Raw genomic sequence first — 25,023 nt, 5'->3', positions numbered from 1 at the left:
AAATAAAATGTGATCTAATTTTGGAAGCTTAAATCAAAAGAATCAGGATTGGGGTGGAGATTTAGCTCATAGGTAGACAACTTGCTTAGTGTATGTGCAATGTCCAGGTTTCAATCCCCAACACTACGGGAAGAGCAGGAAAGGAGAGAGGTGGGGAAGGAAGAAGAGCAGAGGGGAAGGGATGGGAGAAGAGAGAAATCAGGACACTCTGATTAGATTCCATGCCTAGGTTTTCAAATACTTTTGCATTTCTAGGACGCCATCAGGAGAAGTTGTGCATGAAAAAATCAGTCCCGCAAGCCCCAAAACCGGGGGTCTAGTTCAATTCCATTCAGCAAAAGCAAATACCACGTGCCAAATGTAAGAATGACACACTGAAATAAGAGGCTGGATGTGATTTTTAGAATGTGGTGACTTATAATTCAAGAGGACAAAAAGAATGTTTTCAGTCCTAGTACGTCCAGATAGCAGTTTGGAATATTACATCATTGACATGTTTTGCATTTCTAAATTTACCTAAAGCCTATCTCAGATAAGTATCTTCCAACACTCTGGCCTGTGGTAACTGTTCACGTGCATGTGTGTGAGGGACTTATAAAATAAATGGTAAAAATTTCAAATATTTTTCTCAGCAAAGATGTACCCTGGAAATGTGCACTAGGATTATCACTAAAGTGTTGATTTAAAAGAAAACCTATCTATAAGAAAGTTTTTAAATTAATTTAGAGTACAGAGTTTTAGTGGATTGTTCTTAGTGTGGTAAAGTAGAAGAAACTATGTACCATGTTCAGTGACAGTGGACAAGCGTTTGGTTCTACACACCGCTGGTCAAAGAGGAGGTTCTCAGCACTGGGGTAGCAGGTTGGACAGGGACAGGTAAAGAAGAAAAAAGGGAGAGAAGGAGAGATGAGCATAACAATGAAAAGAAAATCCAGTGCCCAGTTCTCTTCCTTCTTTCCAAGATCATGATCAAAAATAATCCCTGCAGACTCCCCTGACAGCTGCCCTTTAGCAAGGGTTTGGGGCTCATCCATTTTCTCACCCAGACCTGTCCTTGAAAAAGCTCCCTTCTACCTCCTTGCAAATCATATCAAATGTGATCATGACATTTCCACACTTGAGTTTTAACATGACTGAACTGCTCCCGAGTCTTTTAATAATTTGTAGAAGAATTCACCTGGAGGCCTGGAGTTCTCCTTCCACACCAGGAAACAAATTCTCAACTAGTCTTGCTGTTTTTCAACTTAGAAACAGATCAATTCTCTTTAAAGCCTTCCTTTAAAATGTCTATGACTTATTTACCCCCATAGAACAAAATACTGAAGGGCTGATTCAAAAATTTGGTGTGTATTTTTTTTTTAAGAGTACAGTAGAAGATACATTGCCATGAATCCTCCCCTAGGTACCTCCTTCTTCGAACATACTTATCTCACTCCTCTTGTAACCTTCTGACACAGTTCTGAAGTCCTATTTTGTGAGTGTCTGTATAAGGTGTCATTAAAAATATGATGAATGCTGCTTCCAAGTACTATCCCTCAGAAAAGCAGGCTCAGGGCTGGGGATTTAGCTCAGTGGTTTCATTGCCTGCTGTGCAAGTACAAGGACCTGAGTTCGATCCCTGGTACCAAAAAAAAAAAAAAAAACTAGATAAAAAGAAAAGTAGGCTCATTAAAAAATCATGGTGTGGAGACCAGGGATTTAGCTCAGTGGTTCCGCCACCTGCCTCGCAAGCACAAGGTCTTGAGTTCCATCCCTGGTACCCAAAAAAGAAAAAGTCATGGTGTGCTAGGCACTGTGGTACACACCTGTAATGCCAGCACTTGGGAGGCTGAGGCAGGAGGATCACCACGAGTTAGAGGCCAGCCTGGGCTCCATAGTGGGTTCAAGGACAACCTGAGCTACATGGAAAGACCTCAAAAAAAAAAAAAATTATAGTGTGTCCTCATCCACCTTATTCACCAGATCTGTGAAACTTCTGACTCTTCCTCAAAGTCAAAATGACCGCGAAAAGTAAAGGTTCTGAATTGATTCAGATCTGGAAAGTGGGGGATGGACATGACCATCTGATACTGACTGACCAATTCCGCCAGCATTTAACAAAGTCCCGTGCCAGGCCCTGGCACTGTCCTCAGGGCTGGGGTCCAGCAAAGGGAGGCATGGACAGGTGCCTCCAGGACAAGCCCCTGCGGAGGGCAGTGTGGGAGGTGCCCAGGCAAGATGAAGGAGGGTAGGAGGAAGATGCAGTGTTCTGGGAAAATGCAGGGGATCAATGTTAGGGGGCGCCCAACAGGAGAAAAGGACGCCAGGGAACTCAGCACCAGTCACTTCAGAGTCAACGGTACACAGTGGATGCTCTGGCACCCCCTGGCTGCACAACTGCCAGCCATTGATCCAACTTCTGCCTCTGTTTCCCTATTTGCACAAGGCAGAAAACAATACCACCCACCTCATCCCTGAGAGGGTTAAATGCTTTACTATGCTCCCTGTGCCTACATTTTTCATGTATTTAATATTTAACCTACATGTCATCATTAAATTATTGATTTATGGTACATATTATATCTTAATTATATATAATGAATTATTGATTACCTTAGATATTTACTAGTTTCTATTTACTATATCCTAAGTGCTTCAGGCTCCAGGAGTAGTGCTCAGGGCTCTGGTATATCCAGGGAGAGCCAGGATCACAGCAGGAGCTCAGTGCGCGTGTGCGGTTACTCAGTGTGGTGACCCCGGTTATACTAATCTTGCTTGGCTGATCTTTGAAGAGGGTGCAGTGTGTACTGAGGGTGAGATCGCCACAACTGCAGGCAGCTGGGCCAGGTGAGCTGACCCCCAGGGGCCAACAGATGCCAGGCGAAGTGGATCTCATCAGTGAGAAGAATCACTTGTGTGGCCTCCCTGACAGCCCAGTGATTCTCAGTTTAACAAAGTCGGTGATCTGCTTGACAGCTCACCCAGGAGTTGGAGGGGCCAGTGCCATGGGAGGAAGACTAAGGGATGAAAAGCCCCAGCCGCAGTGGCAGGAGAAGCTGGGCTTGCTGACACGTACCTATAAGCCCGACACTCGGGAGGCAGAGGCAGGAAGACTGCCACAAGTTCGAAGCCAGCCTGGGTTACATAGTGAGCTTAAGGCCAATCTGAACTACATAGGGAGACTCTGTCTCAAAAAAAAAAAAAAAAAAAAAGTGGCAGGAGAGAACAAAGCAACTGTAAGAAAACAAATGCAAGCCAGGTGTGGTGGCACATACCAGCAATCCCAGCACTCCTGGAGGCTGAGGCAGGGGGATCTCAAGTCTGAGACCCGCCTGGGCAACTTGGCAAGATTCTGTCTTAGGAAGGCCTTGGCTCCATCCCCTACTGGGGTTGGGGGGAGATGAGGAGGAAGAGGAGGATGAGGAAGGGGAAGGGAGGGGAAGAGCCAAAAGAGAGAGGCGGGGAGAGGAGAGGAAATAAAAATGCAGTGAGCTCAGAGCCTCCCTAGCCCAGCCCTAAGCCTCAAAGGGCCCCATGCTACCAAATCTCAACCCAACACCATGGCTGATTCTGTGGAAAGCAAACAAAATCCCAACAAAGAACAACTTATGTTCCGTACATTCAATAGGAGATGACCAGTACTATAGGAAAGGTTTTAAATTCTTCCAAAGGTGAAAAGCTTTTGAATTTATAGGGGGAAAAAAATGTTTCAGCAAGAAAAAAAAAATCACACAGTTGGAATTTCATGTGGGAAGGAGGAACTGTGGCCACTGACCTGCTGAAAACTCACAGGCTGCTTCTTCTCAAACAACCGCTAATGAAGAGTGGCCTCGCCCTGGGAAGCAGCAGAGCACAAGCGAAGTGAGGGACAAAGGCACACTTCAGGTGATCTCTGAGGTTGGCACAGATCTCTCCAAGGAACCATGTGAAAAAAACGAAACACGATCGCAACCAGAATCCACCATTCATGGCCAGACATTCATACGGCGGCTCTGAGGGGGTTTTTAACACATCAATGAGCAAAGAAAAAAGTCCCCAGCTCTTTAGAAAATCAAAAAACCAAAATTTCCATCTTTGTGACAGTGACAGAGAAAATCGGTCGATTGATCCCTTCTTGACATGGGAGTGAGGAAGTGTGTGGTTGCCAACCCAGTAACAGTGACGGGAGCCAGGTGCCAGAGTTCCAGCCAATGGCTGTAGCCCCCGGGAATGCTGGCCCCTTCTAGACCCAGCCACTCCCTGCAATCCCAGCGTCAGAAGAGCCAGGGGAGCATTCTGAGAGCTCAGGCCAACGAAATGGAGGAAGCATGAGTCCCTGCATGGCCCTGGAGAGGCACAGAAAACCCGCCGGCCCCTTCCACTGCCAATCAGCCCTGGCCCAGGACCGAGCAGTATTAGGGCCTCTGAGAACACAAGGTCACTGAAATCCGGGTTAGATGTTACAAGGAGCCAGCCCACCTGGACAAAATCCTGCCTTGGATTAATGAAATTCTTCGAGAATCTGCCAGATGGTGACAAAGGTACCCTAAAGGCTTCAAAGTCGGGGAAATTTACCCTCATGGAGGCTAAATTAATTTCACAGATTTAAACCCTGGACACACTGAGTTCTTGCAAACCCAGAGTGCCGGCTGCATTTCACAATCAGAAGGTACTCCTCCCTCACGGAAGCCCCTAGTGGCTGCACTTTCTGCCACCAATTTCATGACAACAAAGTGACGGGGCAGACAAAGTAGAAAGGAATTCTTGTTCCTGTGGCTGCCGACCATAAAGGAAAGATGACAGGACGCTGAATGTTCAGAGGAGAATGGCACTGACAATATCACCGAAGAGCAGTTTAGGGCACAATGTCAAATGTTTATTTCCACAGCCAAGGATAACGTGCATTTTCCTGTATTTACGTTGTGCTCGTGACAAGTGCATGCAATCCTCCGACGAAGGGCTGCAGTCCAACTCTTTGGAAGAGGAAACACAGGGCCAACTTGTCTTCACAAGTCAGCAACACCTGCCTTGGTCTGGCAGGACTCTCTCACAGTAGGTGAATAACGAACCACCACGGAGCCTGGTCGAGCGCAAAGGAGGAAAAGCTGGAGATTCTCTTGCCTGATCCAATGTCCCCACTGTGGGGGAAATACTTTCTGTCTCAACAAAGCGAGAGGAAAACTGTCCAAAACTGCTAACTCAAGGAAATTTATATCCTCCAAAGGAGAGGAGGAGGCCCTGGGTTAGACCTAAAAGAGGAAGGAACTGTGTTTTGGGAGCAATTTGCATGATTGAGAACTTGCTTTCTATTTAAGTTTTCATGCAGTGAAAGATCAGCTTTAAACCTTTGAATCAACTCATTACAAATGTGGCCAGCAAGGCTTCCAGGGAATACAGCTCAAATAGCAATAGGGGGTAGTTTACCATCACCCTTGGCCAAATACATTCCTAAAGACCATCTTGCACCTGGGTCTAAGCAAAAACTGTGAAACATCTCCATCTTCTGCCACACTGGAATCTATCCCAGTGCATGATGGGGTAGGGGGTGGGGACGTGAAGGACAACCAGCTCCGCCCTGTGGCATGATGTTTCCGGTCTCTATATCTTCCTGTGATGCACAGGGACCAGGCAAGAGCTGAGGGTTTAAGCTCCGAGGCCAGAAAGACAATTAAACGAGTTCCTTAATCTCTCTGAACTTCAGTTTTTCATCCGTAAATGAGCTTTTTAATAATACCTGCACCCCTCCTGGGTGAGCTGTGAGAATTATGCACATAATGTAATAATGCAATGTAATCGTTGCACAACATCCTGCAATGTAAATGATAATAAAGGACAATTGCTATCATTAGCATGTATTATACAGCATGGAGTCTCAGAGCCCTTGCAAATCATAGGAAGGCAGAAATAATGAGATTTCAGGAGTCCCAAAAAAGATCCTCCTTGTTCACAAAATACTTTCTCTAACAACAACAAAAAAAAAAAAAATAGTTAATTTTTAAAATATAAATTCATTCTGTACTTAGAAAACATATACTCTAAAGAAAAGTAACTTTGAGCTTTATAAGTATGCAAGTGTTTACTGAATCTACAGATCATAGGACAGTGTCCCCAGAATCCATGGGTCATAATGCGACTGTTTTGCAAATGAGCAAACCGAAGCTCAAAGAGCTGAAGGCCAGGGCCAACTTCCTGGCAGTAGCTGAGTAGAAAGCCCAGTACAGGTCCCCTTGCCCCCAAGTTCATCCTTTCCTTAGGGATTCTGACTGATAGTAGCAACTTCAATTCCTCCGTAGGGGAAAGTTTACATAGCTAGAAAAGGTAAGGGAAAGAAATGGAAAAAAGGATACGAGGCTATTTTATAAAAGAGAAACAAGGAGCTGGGGATTTAGCTCAGTGGCAGTGTGTGCCTGCCCCACAAGTGCAAGGTCCTGAGTTTGATCCCCGGTACTGCAAAAAAAAAAGAGAGAGTGAAATGAAAGAGATCAGGCATGATACAGGAAGTACTGTCAAGAGGCACAGTTTTTAACAGAGGTTAGGCAGCCCTGTGCAACACAATTCAGCATCTTCTCAATCCCACGCATACATGACACTTTAGTTATAGCAGCTGCTCACCTGCCCAGTGCAAGAAGGAATGTTTTGCCCCATGTAGTATTTAATGAGCAATCTCTAACTTAAATTCTTCTAAGAATTTGAATACATTTATTGGGTGTAGACATTTGCTTTGAGTATATTTGATAATCCTGGAAAATCAACAGTTCCTTTCCTTAAAGTTCACACAATACTTACAGAAAGTACTTCTAAGAGGAAAGGTATGCCAGGAAAATTAGCTCTCTTTGTGTGCATGGTTTTTGTTTCCCACTACATTTACTTTAATTACAGATCCTTGCAACTGAGTTTGAATGGTATTCAGAATCTATGGGAAGACTCCCATCTGGGTTCTAAATAATCACCATTTGCAACATTCGGAGGTGAACAAAATGTTGCTTCGTAATCTAGAGAAAGGAAATACAGATTGTTCTTTTCCTGCCATTTATGTGTGGGGACAAAATAATTTATACAAAAACTCAGGACTTAAATGGACTTTATTTTTTTTAAAAAAAAGGAAGAAGATGTTTTTAAAATAAGGTTCTGCTCTAGAGCGATTATCCTCAGCCAGAATGGACAGCTTCACAGATTCTGAGAATTTCTAGAAAGAACCTAAAACACGATTCATGCATGGTAAACAATTACTACCAGGAAAGATGGTTAATGTTTATTGACAAGTTATGCTATGTGTTTTATGTACAGCAGCTCATCAAGACAACAAACCTTGCTATAATATCAAGTTCCTGAGGACTTCTGGGAAGATGGCGGAGTGAACAGCAAAAAAACAGCCTGTCTGAGATTTGTTTTCCAATGTGAAGAAGAGAAGAAGTAGGAAAGAGGGTCCCCAGGACCAAGCAAGGATCTGAAGCAAGAAGTGAAGCCCACAGGGAAAGCAAAGAGAGAGACCTCAATGCAGAAGAAGGAGGTGGCAAGCAGTGCCTTCTCCATGAGCCCTGACTCCCTGCATGGGAAGGGCGGCTCAAACCCACAGAGGCATGATGACTACTGGTGTCAAGGCCAAGCCTCCCTGGTGGCACCCGGAAAGGGGTTCAAACATTAGTCCATCATGAGTGAGTTAATTTCCCAATAAAGAATAAAACACAGAGCCAATCATCAGCAAAGAGCAGCATCAAAGCAGGAGAGCCAGAGCTGCTTGTCTTTATTCCTTTAGCAAAAACAGCTAAAATAGTTCTTTAGTTTACAGCAGTTATAGTACTTGTTATCAGCTTACTGGGACATGGTGAGACAAAACACCTGGGTGACCTTGCAGGGCCATGTGGCATATGTGTGGTCGAGTATGTTGTCATTCTTATATAACTGTGGCCCATTATACACATGGCCCTGATACTGGAGTTGTGTCCTTAAGTGTACTCAAGTGTTCCTATATTTCCGGGGCTTTGAGCCTAATCAGAAGTGGTACTCCACAACTGGTGACCCCAGAGGCCTCCATGGAAAAACGACCAGTGGAACATAGCAAAGGATGAAGTGGACTGCAATGGCTGGTGAGTTATTCAGTTTCAGACACTACCACCCACCCCCCAGCCTGAGGAGAGGGCAATTGGCCAGTAGCCATTTTGGAGAGGGGCCAACTGAGCTCAGAACTCAGAGCAGCTGTGGGCTGGCTCCATCTAGTGGTTCCCAGTGTCAGGGTGAGGCAGAACTGATTTCTAGTTAGCAGGGAGCCCAGTTCAAACTGGCAGGATGCACACGAAGTGTTGTAGGCTAATCAAATCGAGTTCCAGCCTCATAGGCAGAAACCAACCTGAACTTCAGTGGAACTAAAGGTACAGGCTTGCTAGCATTATCCACTACCCTGCCATAAATCTACAGCTGTCTTGCTGGGATTAATCAACATGGATCTTGGCTCTGTCTGCCCACACTGTCTACCAGTGACAGCAGACACACCCTGAAGTGGACACTTTTTTTCTTCTTGTTTCTTTTGTTTCGTTTCATTTTGTTCTTGATTGTTTATTTTTGTTTTTATATGAGTGTGAACATTGTTTTTAGTTTTGTTGTTGTAGTGGTAGTGGTGGTGGTTCTGTTCTTCTTTTTCTTTCTTCCTCTTCTCTTTCCCTCCTGTCTTCTTCACCAGCTTCTCAAACTTCATGTAATCTTCCTCTGTCCTCTAGCCTTGCTCCTAATATCTTCTTCTATTTTTCTATTTCTCCCCCAATCCCTTTTAAATTTTCTCTGCTATGAGTAAAATCATCATATTGAGGGCATATTTACTGTATAAAATTTTCTGATTCATTTTGTGCTTTGTTATATCATCACAAATAGAGTTCATACAGTTAAAGGTGGCAAATCAATAGTTAACACAGTTTGTCATATTCTAGTCTGTGTTTGATGCTATTGTTATTGCTAATTTTACTATATTACCCAAGGTGACATAATTGTTCTAATAAGTTGTTTTTTCTGATATGTCAAGACTGAGATTACATAATGGTCATAAATAATACTATAATCCAATGCCAAAGAACTGGGAGCTAGACCAAATAGGCATCAACCTCTCATCTCCAATAAATTGAAGAGGTAGGATCTTGCAACAGACTCAAAACCCAAAAGCCGGCTACACTTGGAAGACATTTCTGAGAAGTAGTCATTTCTTATGAGTTCTCAATATTAGCAATAAAGCCACCTGCCATATGCCATTTACAAGCATCAACCCAGCAATTAAACTAAAAAAAAAGAAAAATGAGAAGACACTTAAACAAGATGTAATGCCAGACTTCCAGCTCAGCTCACAAAAAGCAAACACTAGGGGCAATAAGGTGGAACAATTCAAAAGCCACCCAACTGGACTCTGTGAAGAAGTAACAGCTGAATGAGATTCTAGAAATAAAATCAAATCAAATAATTTCTCAGATTAACTACAGAGATGGTGACCTGAATAAAAGACATGCTTAGTGACTCTACAGCAGACACAGATTTTAAAAAATAGAGGAGCTTAGGAAAATGATGGAAACCATAAACGTCCAACATAGGAAAGAAATGTAATCTATGAAACAAATTCAAGCAGATATCCAGCAGACTAAAAATTCCATTGAAATTATACATAACAGAATGAGCCAATGTGAGGACAGAATATCATATATAGAAGGCATGACTGTAGTTAGCAATCATGAAAAGAAAGATTTCTTTAAAATAGCAAGGGACCAGGAAAAATCAATTCAACAGTTGCTAGAGGATGCAAAGAATAATATAAAATCAGAGCCAATGAAAAAGCAGGAGACAGTGCAAACAGCATTAAAAAACCTGTTCATAGAAGTAATGGCAGAAAACTTCCAAAGCAGGAAAAAACAGTTTGCCAGTCAGCCATGATCCAAAAAAAACCTACACCAAATCATATAATAGTCAAAATTAGAGAAATTTAACACAAAAACAGAATATTAAAAGCTGTTAGAGAAAAGAAACAAATTACCTAAAAAGGAAAGCCCACCAGAATCACAGCAGACTTGTCAACACAAACCTCCAAGTCAAGGACAGCTTGGACTAAAATATTTCAAGCCCTACAAGAAAACAACCTCCAGCCCAGATTGATGCATCCCACAAAATTATCTTTGAAAATTGATGGAGAAATAAGATACTTTTTAAATAAGAAAAAGAATACCTGAAGAAATTCATGACCATCAAGCAAGCACTCCAAAGTGTTCTGAAGGATATTCTAGAAAGAGATAACAAAGATTAAAACCTCATGAACCCCAACAGAATGAATCCACCAGGCAAAGCAAGAAATTACACAGAGAAGGAAAAAAAGGGAGCCAACAACATGAAAATAACATGACAAGGATAAGGCAATACATATCAGTTATAACCATCAATGTTCATGGTCTCAATTCACCAATCAAAAGAAACAGAGTGGCAGAATAGATCAAAAGCAGGAGCCAACAAAATGGTACATATAAGGAACATATTTAATTTTTTAAAATTCATAAACTGAAAGTCAAAGGATGAAAAACAATACACCATGCAATAGGAAGAAAAAAGCAGGGGTCACTATTCTACTTGCAGACAAAGTGGATTTAAAGCCAAGACTGATTAAGAGAGACAAAGAAGGTCACTAAATACTTATAAAGGGAACAATCTAAGAGGAAGAGATGACAATCATAAATATATGCCTGCACCAAATACCAGCGCACCCAATTATATTAAATAAATATTAATAGACATAAAAATCAAATAAGTACTAATACAATTGTAAGGGAGATCTCAATAACCCACTGTCACAAATAGACAGATCAACTTAGACCAAAAAATCAACAAAGAAATATCAGAACTGAACCAAACTTTTGAAGAAATGGACTTAGTAGATGTCTACGAAGTGTTCTACCCCAAAACATCAGAACATACATTCTTCTCTGCTACACATGGGTCATTCTCCAAAACAGACCACATGCTAGCTCACAGAACATGCCTAAGTAAATGCAAAGGAATTGAAATTATCCTATGCATATCAGACCACAGTGCAATGAAATGGGAAATCAACGGCAAAAGATATCACAATAAGTTCATAAACACATGGAAATTAAATAACAACTTCCTGAACAATCAATGGGTCACAAAGGAAATTAAAGAAGAAATTAGACAGTTTCTACATTTACACAAAAATGACAATACAACATACCAGAACTTATGGGATGCAATGAAAGCAGTCCAATGAGGGAAATTTACAGCAGTGAATTCCTATATCAGAGAAAACAGAGTAGGCTCAAATAAACAACCTAATGTTGAACTTCAAGCTTCTTGAAAAAGAACAAGTCAAGCCCAAGCCTTGTATGAGGGAGGAAATAATAAAAATAAGGTCAGAAATTAATGCAATGGAGACCAAAAAATAATACAAGGAATCAATGAATCAAAGAGTAAATATTTTGAAAGATTACATAAAATTGACAAAACCTTAGCCAACCTTATCAAAGAAAGAAAAAAAAGATTCAAATCCATGCAACTAGGAATGAAAAGGGTAAAATCATAACAGATCCTGCAGAAATCCAGAAGATCATTAATATCTACTTCAAGAACTTGTATTCTAATAAGATGGAAAACACAGAAGAAATGGACAGATTCCCAGATATATATGAATTACCAAAGCTGAATCAAGAAGATATAAAAACTCTAAATAAATCCATATCAGTCAATGAAATTGAAGATATAATTAAAAACCTACCAACAAAGAAAAACCCAAGCTCTGCCTGATGAATTCACTGCTAAATTCTATAAGAAATCTAGAAAAGACCTAATGCTGCTAACTCCTCAAATTCTTTAATGAAATTGAAAGGGAAGTAATACTCCCAAATTTATTCCTGGAAACAAGCATTACCCTGATCCAAAATCAGAGAGCAATCCAATTAAAAAAAAAAAAAGGAAATACAGGCCAATCTCCGTAATGAATATAGATGCAAAAATCCTCAATAAGATATTGGTAAACAGAATGCAGCAAATCATCAAAAAGATTATACACCATGACCAAGCAGGAATGAATCTAATGAAGGAAGTAAAAGACCCTCACATTGAAAACTATAATACTCTGAAAAAGGATATCTATGAGGATGTCAGAAAATGGAAAAATATCCCTTGTTCTTGGGTAGGAAGAACTGATACAGTGAAAATGGTCTTAGTTCCAAAATTGTTATACAGATTTAATGCAATCGTGATCAAAATACTAATAGCATATCTCATGGAATTAGAGAAAACAATTCTAAAATTCATTTGGAACTAGTAGAGACCTTGAATAGCAAAAGAATTTCTGGGCAACAAAGACAAGGCAGAGAGCATCCCAATTCTTAACTTGCTACAAACCTACAGTGATAAAAACAGCATGGTACTAGCAAAAAAACAGACCGCAGATCATGGAACAGATTAGAAGATTCAGAAACAACTCCAAACACACTAGGCCACCTTATCTTTGATAAAGAAGCCAAACGCTTTCACTGGAAGAAAGATAGCCTCTTTAATAAATGATGCCGGAAAAACTGCGTTTCCACATGCCAAAAACTAAACCTAGACCTGTATCTTTTACCATGTACTAAACTAAAATTGAAATGGATCAAAGATTTAAATATTAAAACAGAAACACTAAATCTGATGGAAGATAGGTTAGGTAGAACTCTTGAAGACATTGGTGTAGGCAAGGACTTTATAAACAAAACCCTGATTGTACAGAAAATATCACAAAGAATCAACAACTGGGATCTCAATGTATTAAAAAGCTTTTGCACAGCACAGGAAATCACCAACAGAGTGTAGATACAACCTACATTTTGGGGAAAAAATTTGGATGGCTGTTCCTCAGACAAAGGACTAATATCTAGAATACATAAAGAACTCAAAAAATTCAGACCCCCCCCAAATTTAAAGACCCAACACAAAAATGGGCTTCTGAAATGAATAGACACTTCTCAGATGAAGAAGTAGAAATGGCAAATAAACATATGAAAAAATGTTTAACATCACTGATCATTTAAGAGATGCAAATTAAAACAATGCTGAGATTCCATCTCACTCCAGAAAGAATAGTGATTATCAAGAAATCAATCAATACCAAATCCTGGCAGGGCTGTAGGAAAAAAGGAACCCCTGTTCACTGCTGGTGGGAGTGTAGACTGGTGCAACTGTGGAGATTCCTCAAAAAACTAAAACTAGAGGTTCCATTTTACACAGCTCTTCCCCTTCTTGGTACTTCTTGAAAGAATTAAAAGCATCCTACCACAGTGATATATGCACACCCATGTTTATAGCAGCACAGATTGTAATAGCTTCTTGGAAACAGCCCAAGTGCCCATCAGCCAACAAATGGATAAAAAGATGTGGTTCTTTTATACAATGGATTACTATTCTGTCATGAAGAAAGATAAACTTGAGACATTTTTAGGTAAATGGATGCATCTTGAGACAATACTCTTAAGCAAAATAAACGGGACACACATTTAAATATCGCATTGTTTCTCCGGTGTGAGAAACTGAAAGTATAAATAAGGACCAAAACGTATAATACATATTGGGAAGCAGGGAGAAAATGTTTGAATGAGAAGGGGAACAAGGGAGAGGGGAGGGGAAAGGAAGGAAAGGACAAGAAAAAATGAGAATAGAAGAGGAAAAATAAAAACAAAAAAAATGGAAACAAAGCTTTTGTAAATAAGGAGGGGAAGAGGGGTTGAACAGAGGGAAGGGGAATGGGAAAAAAAGAAGCAAGATATACCATGTACAGGTACAAATTCCCTATGATGAATGTGATTATTATGTATATCTAGAATGTACCAATAATCAAAAAGTTTGAAAAAGTCAGGAAAAAAAATAAAACCAAGCTCCTCTTTCATGAAAATAAAACTATCATGCCACGAAAGGAGATCATCCCAACTAGTATGGCCATGAAATTGTATAACAAATAGAGTGGTGATATGGCAGACCATAAATAACCTTCATTCACTTCTTCTACACAGTGAGTGCCTGTTTGAACTATACTAAGATTCTCAGTATTAAATTGGAAAGGAAAGGACAGGATTTCAACAAGAAGGCCTTTGATATTTTCAGTATTCTAGTATTGTGCTATGGTTCTGAAGTCCACAAAATTGAAGATTATTACCTGTTTCCTGCCTCCTACAGAAAAAAACCTGACAAAATGCTTAGAAAGATGACTACTTCAAAACAAAAATCACACTGCTTTATCCTTCCAGGATGCCAATTAATAGAGAAAATATTTCAAGGAAAGGTTCACATTGATTTAGACAGTTACGAACTCTAGCTGCCCTCAGGTGAAAAGGCACAAGCATTTTTCATAAAGGAGACTATTCCATGACGGCAAAACCAAGAATGGCAGGCAATGCCATGTGAACGTCCCCTAGGAACACAAATGTGGCATTCTCTCCCCATCCTGCGTCCTGACCCGACTAGCTCTCTCACTGAAAACAAATCGAGTAGTTTGATCTTTAGCAGATCAAAGATGTTGAAATTAATTATGACTGTGAACTAAGAGGCCACTAAACTCAGTGGCATGTGGGCGCCATGTTCCCCAGGTCTCCTGAGCCCCTTACATGAAGGCTGCTCAGCCATAGACAATTCCCTGACCTCTCTGGCTCTCCTAGATGACACTGGGGAGAGGGACAAAGGAGACCTGGATGAAGGAGGGTTGGGAGACCCACCGGTCCTGTACCTGCCACAGGAGACCTAGACCCCCAGGCAGCCCAAGGTCTGGCCTGCTCTAGGTTGTGCAAGAGGGAGTTTCAGATCCTGCTCTGGTAGGGGAAGCCTTCCACTGTCCACTGTCCACTGGTGCACTGGGAGGTTCTTCCACCTCTACAAGTCGGGGAGGCCAGGAAACCTGCTGCTGTGCCCCCGAGGCACAAGCTCCACTCTGACAGTCACTGTAATAACGCTGATCTTTTGGCCTCCATCTGCTTCCTTCTTTATCTCTCTCAGCTGGTCCAGAACTTGAGCAGGAAAGAGTTTCTCAGATTCCAACAAGCTCCATTCTCTCCATAGTCTCAATTTCAAGTGGGTTGACAACACTTAAAATATTGTGCTTAACTCATCTGTTCCTTGCTAATTTTAGGGCACACTACATGTGCCTACTTGATCAAACAACTCTACCACATATTCATCTTCTCAGCCAGCCCCCACCCAGCAAAGAAGTTCCTGGAAACCAAAGCCTGGAAGTTCCTGGAAACCAATGGCCCAGCTCAACAGAGGATTTCAGGAAGCAGCTATTTTTCTGTAGGCTAACGGCCCAAATGCAGGCTAAGGGCAAGCTGCAGGGTAAAATTAAACAGGAACTTGGCTATAGCTCTCCTGTCTTCACAAAAAGAATATTGTATGGCATGATTCATAGTGAATTTCCAAAATAACAAATACTCAAGTATGGTTATTCAGACCTGTTAATAGAGTTTGAGAGAATTTACCAACTAGTATTCACCCAAGAGATAACATAAGTTTCCAAGACCCCAAAAGCAACGTTCTGCTTCCTACTTAACATTTTCTATTTGAAGGTGTGATCTGCAAAACCTGGAATTTTATCACAGAACATCCAACCAGATTTAATACTTGGGAATAAATCTTTCGGGCTCTGAGGCTGGGAGAATAAAAAATAAAAGCTCTGTATATCAATCTTCTCAACATTTATTTCAACAATGTTACTAGAAGGATAAAATCTTATCTGGCCTGGTTCTCGTTCAGCCCTTTTCCTTTGTGTTCCTGCACGCAAAGATGGTCTCCCAGACTGAAGCTCGACATCTGCTGTCCCCAGGGCATCACAAAAGGGCCTGCACCATCACATACAGCATAAAGGTGGCCGAGCCCTTTATTTCCGGAGCTCGGATTTCTGACATGCAATATGGTGAACGCTTGGGTGGCAACATAAGTAAATCATCCATAGGCAGGAAGTTTTGATAAGCAGTGATAACACATGTTCAGGAGCTACTCAACTGGGCTGGGTGTGGTGGTGCACACCTGGAATCCCAGCACTCTGGGAGGCCAAGGAGGAGGATCTCAAGTTCAAGCCCAGCCTGGACAACTTAGGGACCCAACAAGACCGTGCCTCAAAATAAAAAATTTTTAAAAGGGAGCTGGAGGTGTAGCTCAGTGCAAAGGCCCTGGGTCGTCCACCAATGGGAATAAAAAGTGCCCAACTGTTGTGTAAGTATGTATTTAAGTCCTTGTTCTCAATTCTTCGGGACGTATGTGTGAGAGCAGAGTTGCTGGGTCATAAGGCAATTCCATCTGTAACATTCTGAGGAACCACCAAATTGTTTTCCACAGCGACTGCACTGTTTTACATCCCCACTAGCAATGCACAAGGGTTCCAGTTTCTCCAGGTTGTAGCCAACACTTGTGATTTTCTACTTTTAAAAAAACTAATTATCACCATTCTAGTGGGTAAGAAGTGGTATCTCAGGGTGGCTTCTGATTTGCCTATAATTTCAGCACTCAGGAGGCCGAGTTAGGACAATCGCTGCAACTTTGAGGCCAGCCTGGACTACACAGTGAGTTCAAGGTCAGCCTGAACTACATAGTGAGACCCTGTCTTAAAAAATAAGTAAATAAAGCAAACCAAAAAGGGACAAACATTGATTCCAGTTATACAAGGCATCTGGAATAAGCCAACTCCTAGGTGAAATACAGAACAGAGGTTACAAAGGGCTGGCGGAAGGAGTGGTAGAGGAGGAGAGATGCGGGCTGATTGCTGAATGAGTACACTTTCTGTATGAGATGAATAAATTGCGCTACGGCTGCTCAACTGTTCACTTAACAATGGTCAGAACATTATATTTTACTACACGCAAAAAAGACAGCTCAATTTTGTTTGCTTTTTACTCATAAATACAGTTAAGAAAAATATCTATAATTTTTTTAAATGAGTTGATCTTTTGATAATCTGCAACCTGGATAATTTGTACTGCTAAAGTTTTAATAAACTTGAAATGAGAAAAAAAACAAAAAACGAGGGCCTCTGGTCCACGAGGGATAAGTGAGGGATTTCTGAGACAGGTACGAGCCAGGAGCTTACACTCGGGACAGGTGGCAGGGAACCTCAGAGCAATCCCAGCTATGCACTGACGCAGGACCATGGCAAGAGCTTCCCTGTGACACTCAGAGCCTCACTAGATGCGGAACTGAAGAGGTAGTGAAGCCGAATGTGGTAGAACACACTGTAACCCCACAATTCTGGGCAGCTGAGGCAGAAAGGTTCAAATTCGGGCCCAACCCAGGCAACTTAGTGAGACCCTGACTATAAAGAAAGAAATAAACAAACAGATAAAGAAGGCTAAGAGGGGCTGGGCATTTAGCTCAGTGGTTCCACCGTCTGCCTTGCAAGCTCAAGGACCCGAGTTCAATCCCCGGTACCAAAAAAAAGGAAGGCTGAGAATGTAGCTCAAGGTGAAGGTCCTGAGTTCAATCCTCAGTACCAAAGCAAGGAGGAAGTGACCCCTGAGGGTTGTTGCAGGGAGTCAGGAACTCACACTGGGTGAATTGCCCCGGCAGGGACTGACAGTAGGAACTGTAGGAAAACTTTAACCTTCCTGACACCCTTCTGAAACCAGCTCTGTAGAGGAGGAACAAAGATGTCTGGAAAGAAATCAGCTGGATGCCAGCAGAGCATCCCCCAGAAGCAAGCAAACGCTTTGCTGCCATCTTCTTGTTTCGCCACTGGCTTGGCTGCTCTAAGGCAACACGAGTGTTCACTTGCTCATCACAACAGCGCTGTGCGGTGACCACCATCGTCCCCCACCTTACAGGGGCCCGTGGCTCGTGTCCCCCAAAGTCCCTGCATTGGGTCCTTACATCCAGATGCAGCCGTGTTGGGGCTGGGGCCAATGGGAAGTGTTCGGTTCCCAAGGGCGCCACCATCATAAATGGATGATGCTGCTGTCACTGTAGTGAGTGACTTCGGTGGAAGTGAGTTCATTCTTGCAGGAGATGGTGTCACAAAGGCGGGTCTAACATCCTCAGCTTTCCTTGCTCCAGCTCCCTCACCCCCTATGAAGCCAGAAAGCCCACACAGCACCATGTGCCGGGCCACACTCTTGGACATCTAGACTCCAGAACTGAAACCGAATACATTTTTCCTCTTTATAAATTACCCAATCTGTGGTATTCTGTTATGGCAACACAAAACAAACTAAGACAACAAAAAAGGAACTGAAATCCCAGCAGGGATAGCAGCTCCCTCTGGGCCCCCTGGACATCTAAGACAGAGGTGGCTGCAAATCCACATTTCGTCCTGAACCCACACTGCTGGCTATCACACTCCACCCCTTCCTGCACTATTTCTACAGTTGTCACCACTGTTCTCTCTGTCATGAAACACTGACTCTCCTGTCACCTCTTGTGAGTCAGGGCTATGGACACACACACACACACACAAACACACACACACACACACACACACACATACATATGGCCACCTCCAAACCATAGCTAGTTTCCTAGCAAGTCCACTGAACTGAGTTGCTGTGGAATGTTAGGCCCTGGGCCAAATGAATGTTTAAAATTATGTGGGTTCTATTTTTATTTCCATAATGGTGGCAAGCAGCCACTGATAACTTGAGCAAAACACAGCCCATTTCATGGTTCTCTCACACAGCTCAGGCATGAGTCCCTCAACAATCAAGCAGTTGGTGAAATTTCGCCTCAGGGAACTTGGATTTCCAGTGAAGTTCATGGGACAGTGGAACAAGATGCATCTCTGGGCTTCACAGCCAAGATATGAATGTTATGAAGAAGCCATAAACAGGTGATATGACTTGAATGTAGTATCTAAATTATGTACTGCAGGATTTCAACTACATGACTTCCTACAAAATGTAAAATATGGAGACCATTAAAAGGCCAGTGATTGGCAGGCGTCAGTGGGGGCAATGGGTGAATAGGTAGATCTTAGAGGAATTCTAGGGCAGTACACAGTTCTGTATGATAGTTAATGGTGGATACGCATCATTATGCATTTGTCAGACACCACAAGTAAATCTTAATGTGACCTGTGGCCTCCAGGTTAATGGCATGTGAATGTAGGTCCATCAGGTCTAACATACGTTCCATTCTGGTTGGGATGATGACATTGTGGGAAGCAGAAGATGAAGGGGGAGGAGGGCTATATGGGAACTCACGGCTTCCTGTGAACCTAAAACCATCCTAAGAAAATGTAGTTCTTTTTTAAAGTAGTGCCACAGACACATTCTCTTAGTTACTTTTCTTGTTGCTGAGACAAAATACCTGATACCCAAAGTTAAAGGAGGAAAGGTTTATTTAGCTCACAGTTTGTAGAGGCTTCCGTTCATAGCTGGCTAGCTCCAAGGCAGGGTGGCATGGCAGAGGAGAAACAGTTCATGGCAGGCAGAAGGCAGCAAAAGCAAGCAAGCGACAAGCCTCTCTCTGTCTCTTGTATCTTTTTCAGGCTACCTGCCCTTAAGGCAGGTAGCACTCACACCCTTAATCTTAGTGCCCTTAACCCTAGCATTGCACCATGAATCAATACGAGCTTCACACTCTAGATCCAGCCACCTCTGAAAAGCCCCACTTATGATGGGATGAGGCTTTGAGGGACATCTAGATACAAGCCATAACACACACTAACAGAGGAAGTGGAAAATAAAGACCCAGACATGGATTTCAAATCTCATGGTATCTATCTCCTGAAGATAATGAAGGCAAGACTCCCCGCTCCAAATGCAAGAAATCAAGGAAGCTGGCTTCACAAATGGTTAAATCCTACAATGACTTAGTAGGAGAGGCAGTAGAAATCTCTTTAAATCTTCAATAATAGTTAATTTGTTTCCTACCTAGGGACAAAGAGATGACAACTGAGATACCAATAATGACAACAGTAGATGATACTTTTGAGGGACCTATGATAAGTCGGGCACTTGAGAAGTATTTTAATCTTAAGAATTTCATAAGGAAAGTACTTGTCCCCATTTAAAAAATGTAGAAGGCAAAGTACAGAGAATTTAAGTGATTTGCCGAAAGCCACATGGTGAGTAAACAGCGCAGCCCAGATTTTTATTTTCAGTATGCTGTTCTCGGCCAACTTTTCTGATGCTACATTTCAGGCCTAACTGGGAAATCTAGGATTGCATCTATAGGGGCCCTGACATGGCCATGAGCAAAAGGACTAACTGCCCAACTAGAAAAAGTGACATCCAGGCTGGAGCCCAAAAGAAATCCTTATCCTGGCTTCCAAAAAACAAAGCCACTCTCTGCTCCGATTTCATATGTATGCAGGAACATTCCAGTAACAGCCTCCCTAACCAGGGCCCTCACCGTACAAAGGAAATGGGGAAAACCCAACCTACAGCCACACATCTCAGTAGCTGCATCAGGGTAAAGAAAGAACGCACCTGGGCCGGGGATTTAGCTCAGTGGTTTCACCGCCTGCCTCGAAAGCGCAAGGTCCTGAGTTCAATCCTCAGTACCAAAAAAAAAGAACACACCAATGCAATGCTGAAATAATTAAATGAAAGAATTATTTCTTAAAGTTCAACACTATTAGAGAAGACTCTCAGGAAACGCTTTCACAGAGTATGGTTTTAGAATTTGCTCAAGAATATAAACATTCATCCTGCATCTGCAGAAGTACAGATATGCTTCTCCACTTTAGGTCACAAAGATGGAAAGAAACCAGGTATCGGTAGGTTGGAGGCATCACGCAGAGGAGGTACTGAGGAAACCATACTTTTCAATGCTTCTCGGCAACACTGCTTATTTCCACATGCAACTGTGGATGAAGGCAATGTTATAATGTAAAATCAAGAATGTACTTTAGGGCTGGGGATTTAGCTCAGAAGTGTGGCTGCCTACCTCCCAAGTGGAAGGTCACAAGTTCGATTCCCGGTGCCAAAAAGAAAAAAAAGAATGTACTTTAGATTGGCAATGGGCCTGAAGATTTCCTGTTTAAAATCAAAGTCGGTCCTTTGCAAACTATCTAGGTATTTCACACACTTCACACCTGCCAGATGACTTTCTCCACTTATCACACAGTATCCCCCAAAGAACAGCTGTGCAGTATACAGAAAACTCTTGATCTCAGTGATGGCAGACCCCTAAATGCCCCTCACATGGGTTAGCAGCTGAATTCCTCACCCACCCATGGTACACCTGCACCATTTCCTAGTTTTTGTGATTTATTCCACTCTTCCTGAGGCTACAATCAATGCCTCATCTGCCAGATAGACCTGGCTCTCCCTGCCTTTCTATTGTCCCAACCTACCTGGGAAAGACAGCATTAAGATAAAGGGGATGCCCCAGGCTGTGAGCAAAGAATTACCCATTACCAGTTCAGAAGGCAGCTGACACTTTTAAAGGAACTTCCTACCTCTCTGCCTAGCAAATCCAAAAGATAGAAAGAGAACCAAACCACCACCTTACCAATCAACTGTACCATCCTGCTAGATAATCCACAATAAGGCAAATGACCCAAGGAACTGGGCAGAAAGAAGCTCCCTGTGTCACCAATGCTAAAAAGCTAAGGCAAGTCCTTGGGGTCCCCAGAAGTGCAGACCATACCTCCCACCAGGTCCTACTGGCAAAGTATTTCAGATGCAGGATGAAAGGCAAACGTGCCACCGCGTCCAGCCCAGAGGCTGTCCCTCCACGTTCTCCGCAGTGGTGATCAAAGCCACACTGCCCACCATCCCTTCTCGACCTGCCAGGGATGTGAGGTTTAATTAATGTGCACTTGGGGTTTTAAGATCCCTAGATGAAAAGGGGGCCAGATCTGAAAGTTATTATTATTTTGTTCAAAGTGCACCGGCCTTCCAACATCTGTGGACACATGTACCACATGCCACTTACAACAAGCAAACAGGGCCAAATGCCAAAACATTCAGGTTTGAATTTTTCAGTCTCAGAGATCCAACCTATGTGTTAGGGCCATGATTAAATAGGTGGTTCCAGAGAGAAGGTAACGCACAAAACAAATAGTCTTTCGGAACTAGGACTCCCAAGGAGCAGCCTGAACAGGAAAGGGAAGTGTGGGGTGGGGAGGAGAAGGGATCTGATCACTGTCAGTGCGGAGCTATGTACAGGGAGGAGGGGTGTTAGGTGTACATCTAGATGTACCCCCAAAGCCTCACAGGTCACAAGTGGGGCTTTGGGGCGGTGACTGGATCGTGGGGATGTGATACTCATTAGCGGATTTGGCCACTGATGCCTTTATAACTCCATGTGATATTGGGAGGAGAAGCCTGGTCCATACAAGGTGGTCGTTGTAGGTGGGGCCCGAGTCTCTCCCTCCTCCCTTGATCTCTCCCTCTCCTTCCTGACTGCCAGGCCATAAGCAAGCTCTCCCACACCTCTATGCCACCCCACCCCACCTTGGAGCCAGCTGACTATGGACTGAAACCCCTACAAACCGTGACCCAAAATAAACCTCTCCTCCTTTACATTGTGCCTGTTGGGTATTGTGTCCCAGGGATGAGAAATTAACTAAGATGAGGGTTTTCCCACTTGGAAGGTAAAAGAAACACTGAGTTGCAGAGAAGCCTAAATTATCTTCAGGTGTTTTCCAGCCACCTTTGATCTTGTTATAGAATTCATCAGCTAACTACCCTCCAATTGTGAAAGTCCTTTTTCTCACCAACTATAGAGATTTATGCCTAGAGAAGCTGAAATAAACTGATGAATGAAGACCCAAGAGCACCAGTGGGATCAAGCTGTGTGTTCAATAACAGAATTCAATCAGTGTTCAGACACAAGGACTCTGAGGAGCGGTGGTCCAACTGAGGAAGCTGCTGGGCCTATCCTCACCACAGGACCTGCGAGGGAACCTATGAAGACCTGAACCTAACCAGGTCCCCATTCTACCCATGACTCTCCCAGGCTTCCATCACACCAAATTTGTCTCTGACAATCTCCCTGTACCCGCATCTTGACTCCCTCACCCCTGCTCTTCCACTGGCAATGTAGAGCTAAGTGCTGTGGTCTCCATGGTGATCCTCCCACTATGCAGGGCCAGCCCTCTGCCCTCTGTTACTGAAAGAGCTGGGCCATCCTTGCTACATCACCCATGCTTGATGGCTTCGTAAGCCCTCTATTCAAAAGCTCAACACCCAGCCCTTTCCTCCTTCACTGTTCTGCATGGTCTCGATCGCCTCCCACAGGGTGTGTGTGGGCCGGAATAGCCTGCTCACCCTCTTCTGCCTGCAGAATGTCGTACTGGGAACAGGTTCTTCCCCATCCCATTGACAGCGGTATCCCTGCTACCCAGAACTGAGTGGGGTGCAAGTGAAGCACTTGGTAAATATTTGTAGAAGAGATGGATGATGACTTCAAAAAGTAAAAGACAGCCCCCAAGAAAAAAACACAAATATAAACTTCTAGGAGATTTTTCAGTTCCGTGCTCTTGTGCCCTGTGCACAAAGCTCCTGGATAATGGGACAAGTGATAAGATCCACGCAAGACGTGACCCTTCTGGTCCCCGGACCACAGTTCTTTCAAATATATTGAAGCCCTACTCCCCCTAACTATCCCCAAAGCCAGAAGGTTTGGCTAACATGGAACCTACCAAAAGAATCGGCTTGTGTAACCCCAAGTGTTGGTAGTACTAACCCCTTAGTACTACCAACACTGCCACCATACACGATCAGAAGGAAGAAAACGGGGACTGAACATTGTGCTTTCTTGGTCATGAAGCCACCAGAGTAAAGCCCGGTTTTCATCACAGCCTCTTCTTGATGAGGGACTCACTCATACCACCTACCAAGTGCTGCTCCAGTTGGACAGACAGAGACTTTGAGAAGTAATACAGACCAAGAGGCACGTTATTGGACATTATGAAGCAAATTCTGTGTTCTGTCTCCTCCACTTTGTGGTGCTGTCTTATAACAGACTCTATTTTATGGAACAGTTTAAGGTTGATAGCAAAGCTGGGCAGAAACCAAAGATTTCTTATAGACCCCCATTCCACGTGCACAGCCTCCCCCACTTGAGTGTGACATCAATCACAAATGATAAACCTAGGCCAGCACTTGATTAGCACCCAACATCTATGGTTTACATTAGGGTTTGACTTAAACTTGTATGTTCTCTGGGTTGGAACAATGACATGTACAGTGGCATGTGTCCACCATTAGAATACCATAAACAATAGATGTTTCACTGCCCTAAAAATCCCCTGTGTCCCCCAGACAATCATGTTCAAGGTTCCTCTGTGTCTTCTTACAGCTCCATAGCTCAGTTCTATTCAGTGCTGAATAATATTCCATTGCATGGATCTGGGTGTCCCCTCATTTACCGAAGGCTATCTTGATTGTTTCCAAGATTTTGCAATTATGAACATGGTTGCTATAAACACCCTTATACAGGATTTTGTGGGGTGATTTATATGAGACAGAAATGTAAAGAATGACCATAGTTGAGTTTAAAAAAAAAACAAAAATAGGCTCCATACTGTCCAGAAAAGTATCTGTTTCTAGGAACCCCTTTGACAAATTAAATTTGGCAAAGTCTGCTTTTAGTTGTATATGGAAGCAAATTCATCTCTAATACCATAATTTTTTTTCAAGCACTTCAAAAAGATTTATAAATTCTGACAGGTAAAATGCGATTGGAATATTTTCTTTTGTCTCCATCAAATAAAATATGTCTGCAGGACTTCACTGCCCCTTCTGTTCCACACTTCTCCTGTGCTTCCCCACGGATCCCACTAATTCATAAGCAGCACGAGGGGATCCCTTACCCGTGGCTGCCATATACAGCAGGTGCTGAAAACACTGCCCAGTGCTGAAAGCACTTCAGACATGCAACAGAGCATCCAACAAAAAGCATGACACATTTTAAAATGAAGATTCCTACAAGGCTCCGGACACAAGTGTACAAATGAATTAGGAGCGTAAGCATTCATTCTACCATTTACTGTATATCTCAAAATCCACATACTAATGAGAAAACAAAAGTCACAAAAATAGGGTTGGGGTGTAGTCAGTGGTAGACTGCTTACGTAGCAGGTGCAAGACCCTGGATTTTATCAATACCACGGTCAAAACAATTAAAAAG

The 25,023-nt window shown here is 42.7% G+C and overlaps 1 protein-coding gene across 9 annotated transcripts in view; it reads right to left on the bottom strand.

Moving 5' to 3' along the window:
* Positions 1–25,023, bottom strand: part of Tiam1 (TIAM Rac1 associated GEF 1) — a 384,121-nt gene that overhangs the window by 169,445 nt on the left and 189,653 nt on the right. Inside the window, exon 1 of one of the 9 annotated variants that reach the window (XM_087213209.1) lies at positions 10,154–10,178. The exons of the other annotated variants lie outside the window; for them this stretch is intronic. The gene's annotated coding sequence lies outside the window, so the exon portion shown is untranslated. Of the gene's footprint in view, positions 1–10,153; positions 10,179–25,023 lie in introns of those variants that run through there. 9 annotated transcript variants of the gene reach the window in all.

Source organism: Heterocephalus glaber, unplaced genomic scaffold, assembly GCF_053883595.1.
Source record: "Heterocephalus glaber isolate CG9 unplaced genomic scaffold, H.glaber_assembly_v1.0 deba00000122, whole genome shotgun sequence".
NCBI classification, from domain to species: domain Eukaryota; kingdom Metazoa; phylum Chordata; class Mammalia; order Rodentia; family Bathyergidae; genus Heterocephalus; species Heterocephalus glaber.
The sequence above is the reverse complement of the archived record's forward strand: the minus strand, read 5'-3'. Positions and strand labels throughout refer to the sequence as shown.